Raw genomic sequence first — 8,156 nt, forward strand, 5'->3', positions numbered from 1 at the left:
CACCCCTGAATATCTATAATCACACCTGACCATCTATATTCACACCTGACCATCTATACTCACACCTGACCATCGAAATTCACACCTGACCATCTATACTCACATTTGACCATTTATTTTCACACCGGACCATCTATACTCACACCTGACCATCCATATTCACACCGGACAATCTATACTCACACCTGACCATCTTTACTCACATCCAACCATCTGTACTCACACCTGACCATTTATTTTCACACCTGACCATCGATATTCACATCTGACCATCCATATTCACACCGGACAATCTATACTCACACCTGACCATCTATACTCACACCCGACCATCTATACTCACACCGGACCATCTGTATGCACACCGGACCATCTATACTCACACCTGACCGTCTATCCTCACCCCTGACCATCCATATTCACCCCTGACCATCTATATTCACACCGGACCATCTATCCTCACCCCTGACCATCCATATTCACCCCTGACCATCTGTACTCACACCTGACCATCTCTACTCACACCGGACCAACTATATTCACACCTGACCATCTATATTCACACCTGACCATCTATATTCACCCCTTACCATCTGTACTCACACCTGACCATCTATTCTCACATCTGATCATCTATATTCAGGCCTGACCATCTATATTCACACCTGACCATCTATACTTGCGCCTGACCATCGATATTCACTCCTGACCATCTATACTCGCACCTGACCATCTATATTCACACTGGGCCATCTATATTCACACCTGACCATCTCTATTCACCCCTGACCATCTATACTTCCACCTGACCGTCTATATTCACACCTGACCATCTATAATCACACCTGACCATCTACCCTCACCCCTGACCATCCATATTCACCCCGACCATCTATACTCACACCTGACCATCTATTCTCACACCTGACCATCTATACTCACACCTGACCATCTATACTCACACCTGACCATCTATATTCACACCTGACCATCTATATTCACCCCTTACCATCTGTACTCACACCTGACCATCTATTCTCACATCTGATCATCTATATTCAGGCCTGACCATCTATATTCACACCTGACCATCTATACTTGCACCTGACCATCGATATTCACTCCTGACCATCTATACTCGCACCTGACCATCTATATTCACACTGGGCCATCTATATTCACACCTGACCATCTCTATTCACCCCTGACCATCTATACTTCCACCTGACCGTCTATATTCACACCTGACCATCTATAATCACACCTGACCATCTACCCTCACCCCTGACCATCCATATTCACCCCGACCATCTATACTCACACCTGACCATCTATTCTCACCCCTGACCATCTATACTCACCCCTGACCATCTATATTCACACCTGACCATCTTTATTCACACCTGACCATCTATACTCATACCGGACCATCTGTACTCACACCGGACCATCTATACTCACATCTGACCATTGAACGTCACACCTGACCATCCATATTCACACCTGACCATCTGTACTCACACCTGACCATCTATATTCACTCCTGACCATCTATATTCACACCTGACCCTCTATATTCACACCTGACCAATTATATTCACACCAGACCATCTGTACTCACATCTGTCTATCGATACTCACCCTGACCATCTATACCCACCGCTGACCATCTATACTCACAGCTGACCATCTATATACACTCCTGGCCATCTATACTCACACCTTACCATCTGTATTCACACCTGACCATCTCTATTCACACCTGGCCATCTCGGGGAAATTTTGTCCTGCCTACATAACTCTCATAGACATCTTGGCAGGCTAAAATGAATTGTTCATCGCCAATCCACCTAACGTACACATCTTGGGGAACTGTGGGGCAATTTCGAGTGGCCAATCCACCTAACCTACACACCTTGGGACATTAATGGTCTATTTAGCATTGTCAATCCACCTTAATGACACATCTTAGGACACTAAGGGGATTTTAACATGTCCAATTCTCCTCTCTACTGAAGGACTCCTCTCTAGATGAAGGACTGTATCACAGTGTCAGAGAGGAACTTTAATGAGGACTTGTCTGTTGAGGTAGTATGGGTGGAGATTAGAAATAGGAGAGGAGAGGACACCCTGTTGGGAGTCTTTTATAGACCTCCAAAAAGTTCTAGAGAGGTTGAGGAAAGGATTGCGGAGACGATCCTTGTTAGGAGTGAAAGTAATAGGGTAATTGTTATGGGGGACTTTAACTTTACTCATGTTGATTGGAATTGCTATAGCTCTAGCTCGTTAGAGGGGTCAGTTTTTGTTCAAAGTGTGCAGGAAGGTTTTTTGACTCAGTATGTAGATAGGCCGACTAGAGGTGAGGCTATATTGGATTTGGTGCTGGGTAATGAGCCAGACCAGGTGCTAGACTTGGAAGTTGGTGTGCATTTTGGGGATAGTGACCACAATTCGATTACGTTCACCTTAGTGATGGAAAGGGATAGGCATGAACCTCGGGTCAGTAGTTTCAGCTGGGGGAAGGGTAATTATGAGGCTATTAGGAGAGAATTAGGAAGCATTGGTTGGACTAGGAGATTACAGGGACTGGGAACGTCCGAGATGTGGAGATTTTTCAAGGAGCAGCTACTGCGGGTCTGTGATAGGTATATCCCTGTCAGGCAAGGAGGATTTGGTAGGCCCAGGGAACCGTGGTGCACTAAAAAAGTTGATTCGTTGGTTAGGAAGGAAAAGGAGGCTTATGTTCGGATGAGGCTTGAGGGCTCAGGTAGTGCATTAGAAAGTTTTAGATTGGCTAGGAGGGAGTTGAAGAGGGAGTTAAGAAGGGCTAAAAGAGGACATGAGATGACTTTGGCTGATAGGATTAAGGAGAACCCTAAGGCATTTTACAGGTGTGTCAAGAACAGAAGGTTGGTTAGGGCAAGATTAGGGCCAGTTACAGACAGTAGAGGGAAGTTGTGTGTGGAACCGGAGGAGATTGGAGAGGCGTTGAACCAATATTTCTCTTCGGTGTTCACGCAAGGGGACATGAATGTAGCTGAGGAGGACACTGGGGTGCAGGGGTGTAAAATAGATAGTATTGCAGTTGATACGGGGGATGCGCTGGATATTTTAGAGGGTTTGAAAATAGATAAGTCCCCTGGTCCGGATGGGATTTACCCTAGGATTCTCTGGGAGGCAAGAGAGGTGATTGCGGAGCCTCTGGCTCTGATCTTCAGGTCGTCGTTGGTCTCTGGTATAGTACCGGAAGATTGGAGGACAGCAAATGTTGTCCCATTGTTTAAGAAGGGGAGCAGAGACTTCCCTGGGAATTATAGACTGGTGAGTCTTACTTCTGTGGTGGGTAAGGTTTTGGAAAGGATTATTAGAGACAGGATTTATAGTTATTTGGAGAGTAATGAATTGATTAGAGACAGTGAGCATGGTTTTGTAGCGGGTAGGTCGTGCCTTACTAACCTTATCGAGTTCTTTGAGAAAGTGACCAAAGAGGTGGATAGGGGTAAGGCAGTTGACGTGGTGTATATGGATTTTAGTAAGGCGTTTGATAAGGTTCGCCATGGTAGGCTTCTGCACAAAATGCAGATGTATGGGATTGGGGGTGATCTAGGTAATTGGATCAGGAATTGGCTAGCAGATAGGAGACAGAGGGTGGTGGTTGATGGTAAATATTCGTCATGGAGTTCGGTTACGAGTGGTGTGCCTCAGGGATCTGTTTTGGGGCCACTGCTGTTTGTAATTTTTATTAATGATCTGGATGAGGGTATAGTTGGGTGGATTAGTAAGTTTGCTGATGACACCAAAGTCGGAGGTGTGGTAGATTGTGAGGAAGGGTGTCATAGTTTGCAGGGTGACTTAGAAAGGTTGCAGAGCTGGGCCGCGAGGTGGCGGATGGAGTTTAATGTGGAGAAGTGTGAGGTAATTCATTTCGGTACGAATAACAGATGTGTTGAGTATAGGGCTAACGGGAGGACTTTGAATAGTGTGGAGGAGCAGAGGGATCTAGGTGTATGTGTACATAGATCCCTGAAAGTTGGGAATCAAGTAGATAAGGTTGTTAAGAAGGCATATGGTGTCTTGGCGTTTATTGGTAGGGGGATTGAATTTAGGAGTCACAGCGTCATGATGCAACTGTACACAACTCTGGTGCGGCCGCACTTGGAGTACTGTGTGCAGTTCTGGTCCCCACATTACAGGAAGGATGTAGAGGCTTTGGAGAGGGTGCAGAGGAGGTTTACCAGGATGTTGCCTGGTATGGAGGGGAGATCCTATGAGGAGAGACTGAGAGATTTGGGGTTGTTTTCGCTGGAAAGAAGGCGGCTAAGAGGGGATCTTATTGAAACATATAAGATGATTAGAGGTTTAGATAGGGTGGATAGTGATAGCCTTTTTCCTCGGATGGAGAAATCTAGCACGAGGGGGCACGGCTTTAAATTAAGGGGTGGTAGTTATAGGACTGATGTCAGGGGTAGGTTCTTTACCCAGAGGGTGGTGAGGGACTGGAATGCCCTGCCAGCTGCAGTTGTAAATGCGCCTAGTTTGGGGGCGTTTAAGAGATCTGTGGATAGGTTTATGGACGAAATGGGATTGGTTTAGATTAGTGGGTTAGTGTTGTTTTTTTTTAAAAGCTGGTCGGCGCAACATCGTGGGCCGAAGGGCCTGTTCTGCGCTGTAATGTTCTATGTTCTATGTTCTATGTTCTCAATTTAGCATGGTCAATCCACCACTCGCACACATCTTGGGACATTTAATGGAATTTAGCATGGCCAATCTATGCCTTGGGACACCAAGGGGAATTTAGCATGGTAAATCTCTTCCACTTCTTGGGACACTAAGGGCCAATCCACCTCACCTACACATCTTCAAACACTAAAGGAGTAATTTAGCACAGCCAATCCACATCTTGTACACATCTTGGGACACTAAGGGGCAATTTAGCCTGGCCTACACACTTCTCGTATGCATCTTGGCACACTAAGATGATTTTAGCAAGGCCAATCCACCTAACATGCCCATTTGGGACACTAAAGGGCGATTTAACATGGCCATTCCACCTAAACTACACACCTTGGGACATTTCGGGGAACTTAGCATGGCCAATCCCCCTAACACGCATTTTGGGATAGTAATGGGCAGTTTAGCATGGCCAATCCACCAAACCTCCACATTTTGGGACACTAAGAGGCAATTTAGCATGGCCAATTCACCTAACTTACACATCTTGGGACACTAAGGGGATTTTAACATGCCCAATTCTCCTCTAATCTACATCTTGGGGCACTAAAGGAAATTTAGCATGGTCAATCCACCACTCGCACACATCGTGGGACACTAAGGGGAGAATTAGCTCGTCCAATCCCCCTAAGTAACACATCTTAGGATGCTAGTGGGGAATCCACCTTACCTACACATCTTCGAACATAAAGGGGTAATTTGACATGGCCAATCCACATCTCGTACACATCTTGGAACTGTAAGAGGATATTTTGTATGGCCAATTCAGGGCTCGTAAATATCTTGGGAAACTAAGAGGCAACTTAGCCTGGCCAATCCACCTCTCATACACATCTTGGGACACTAAGCGCCAATCCACCAAACCTTCACATTTTGGGACACTAAGAGGCAATCTAGCATGGCCAATTCACCTCTCATACATATCTTGGAACACTAAGGGGATTTTAACGTGTCCAATTCTCCACTCATCTGCATCTCGGGACGCTAAACTTAATTTAGCATGGCCAATCAACCTAACCCGCACATCTTTGGACTGTGGGAGGAAACCGCAGCACCCGGAGGAAACCCACGCAGACACGAGGAGAATGTGCAAACTTCACACAGACAGTGACCTGAGCTGGGAATCGAACCTGGGTCACTGGAGCTGTGAAGAATCAGTGCTACCCACTGTGCTGCCATGTCGCTGTTGAGTTTGTTGGTATTTTTCTATGTTGTAATTGTTGTTGGATTTGTTGGTGTATTTCAATGTTGAGGTTGTTGTTGGAATTGTTGGTGGTTTATCAATGTTGAGGTTGTTATTGGAGTTGTTGGTGTATTTCAATGTTGAGGTTGTTGTTGGATTTATTGGCGTATTTCAATGTTGAAGTTGTTGTTGGATTTGTTGGTGTTTTTTCAATGTTGAGGTTGTTGTTGGATTTGTTGGTGTTTTTTCAATGTTGAGGTTATTGTTGGATTTGTTCATATTTTTCAAGTTGTGGTTGTTGTTGGATTTGTTGGTGTTTTTCACCATTGTGTTGGTTGTTGAATTTGTTGGCATTTTTCAATTCTGAGGTTGTTGTTGGATTTGTTGGTGTTTTTTCAATGTTGACATTGTTGTTGGATTGGCTGGTGTTTTCCACTGTTGTGGCTGTTGTTGGATTTGTTGGTGTTTTTCAATGTTGAGGTTGTTGTTGGATTTGTTGTTGCTTTTCACTGTTGAGGCTGTTGTTGGATTTGTTGATGTTTTTTCAATTTTCAGGTTGTAGTTGAATTTGATGATATTTTTCAAGTTTGAGGTTGATGTTGCATTTGTTTGTGCTCTTCACTGCTGTGGTTCTTGTTGGATTTGTTGGTATTTTTCAATGTTGAGGTTGTTGTTAAATTTGTTGGTGTTTTTCACCGTTGTGGTTGTTGTTGAAATTTTGTTTTTCAATGTTGATGGTGTTGGATTTGTTTGTTTTTTTAATGTAGTGGTTGTTCTTGGAATTGTTCGTGTTTTTCACTGTCATGGTTGCTGTTGAATATGTTGGTGTTTTCAATGTTGAGGTTTTTGTTGGATTTGTTGGTGTTTTTCAATGTTGAGGTTGTTGTTGGATTTGTTGGTGTTTTTCAATCTTGAGGTTTTTGTTGGATTTGTTGGTGTTTTTCAATGTTGTGGTTGTTGAATTTGTTGGAGTTTTTAATTGTTGAGGTTGTTGTTTTTTTTGTTTTTTTGATTCTAGGTTGTTGAATGTGTTGATGTTTTTCAATGTTGAGGTTGGTGTTGGAATTGTTGGTGTTTTTCAATCTTGAGGTTTTGTTAGATTTGTTGGTGTTTTTCAATGTTGAGTTTCTTGTTGGATTTGTTGGTATTTTTCTACATTAGATTGTTGGTTGATTTGTTGGTGTTTTTCAATTTTGAGGTTGTTGTTTGATTTGTTGGTGTTTTTAACTGTTGTGGTTGTTGTTGGATTTGTTGATGTTTTTTCACTGTTCAGGTTGTTGTTGAATTTGATGATAGTTTTCAATCTTGAGATTGATGTTGGATTTGTTTGTGCTTTTCACTGTTGTGGTTCTCATTGGATTTGTTGGTGTTTTTCAATGTTGAGGTTGTTGTTAAAGTTGTTGATGTTTTTCACCGTTGTGGTTGTTGTTGAAATTGTGTTTTTCAATGTTGATGTTGGATTTGTTGGTGTTTTTTTTCAATGTCGTGGTTGTTGTTGGAATTGTTATTTTTTTTCACTGTTATGGTTGTTGTTGAATTTGTTGGTGTTTTCAATGTTGAGGTTTTTGTTGGATTTGTTGGTATTTTTCAATGTCGAGCTTGTTGTTGGATTTGTTGGTGTTTTTAAATGTTGAGGTTGTTGTTGGATTTGTTGGTGTTTTTCAGTGTTGTGGTTGTTGTTGAAATTGTTTGTGTTTTTCAATGTTGATGTTGTTGGTGTTTTTTTCAGTGTAGAGCTTGATGTTGGAATTGTTAGTGTTTTTCACTGTTATGGTTGTTGTTGGTGGTTTCAATGTTGAGGTTGTTGTTGGATTTGTTGGTGTATTTCAATGTTGAGGTTGTTGTTGGACTTGTTGGTGTTTTTCAATGTTGAGGTTGTTTTTGGATTTGTTGGTGTTTTTCAATGTGGAGGTTGTTGTTGGACTTGTTGGTGATTTTCAATGTTGAGGTTGTTGTTGAATTTGTTGGTGTTTTTAACTGTTGAAGTTGTTGAATTTGTTTTCCTATTTTGATTCTAGGTTGTTGAATGTGTTGATGTTTTTCAATGTTGAGGTTGTTGTTGGATTTGTTGGTGTTTTTCAATGTTGATGTTGTTGGATTTGTTGCTTTGTTTTCAATGTAGAAGTTATTGTTGGAATTGTTAGTGTTTTTCACTGTTATGGCTGTTGTTGAATTAGTTGGTGTTTTCAATGTTGAGGTTGTTGTTGGATTTGTTGACGTATTTCAATGTTGAGGTTGTTGT

Source organism: Carcharhinus amblyrhynchos, chromosome 27, assembly GCF_965287045.1.
Source record: "Carcharhinus amblyrhynchos chromosome 27, sCarAmb.v2.hapA, whole genome shotgun sequence".
Lineage (NCBI taxonomy): Eukaryota > Metazoa > Chordata > Chondrichthyes > Carcharhiniformes > Carcharhinidae > Carcharhinus > Carcharhinus amblyrhynchos.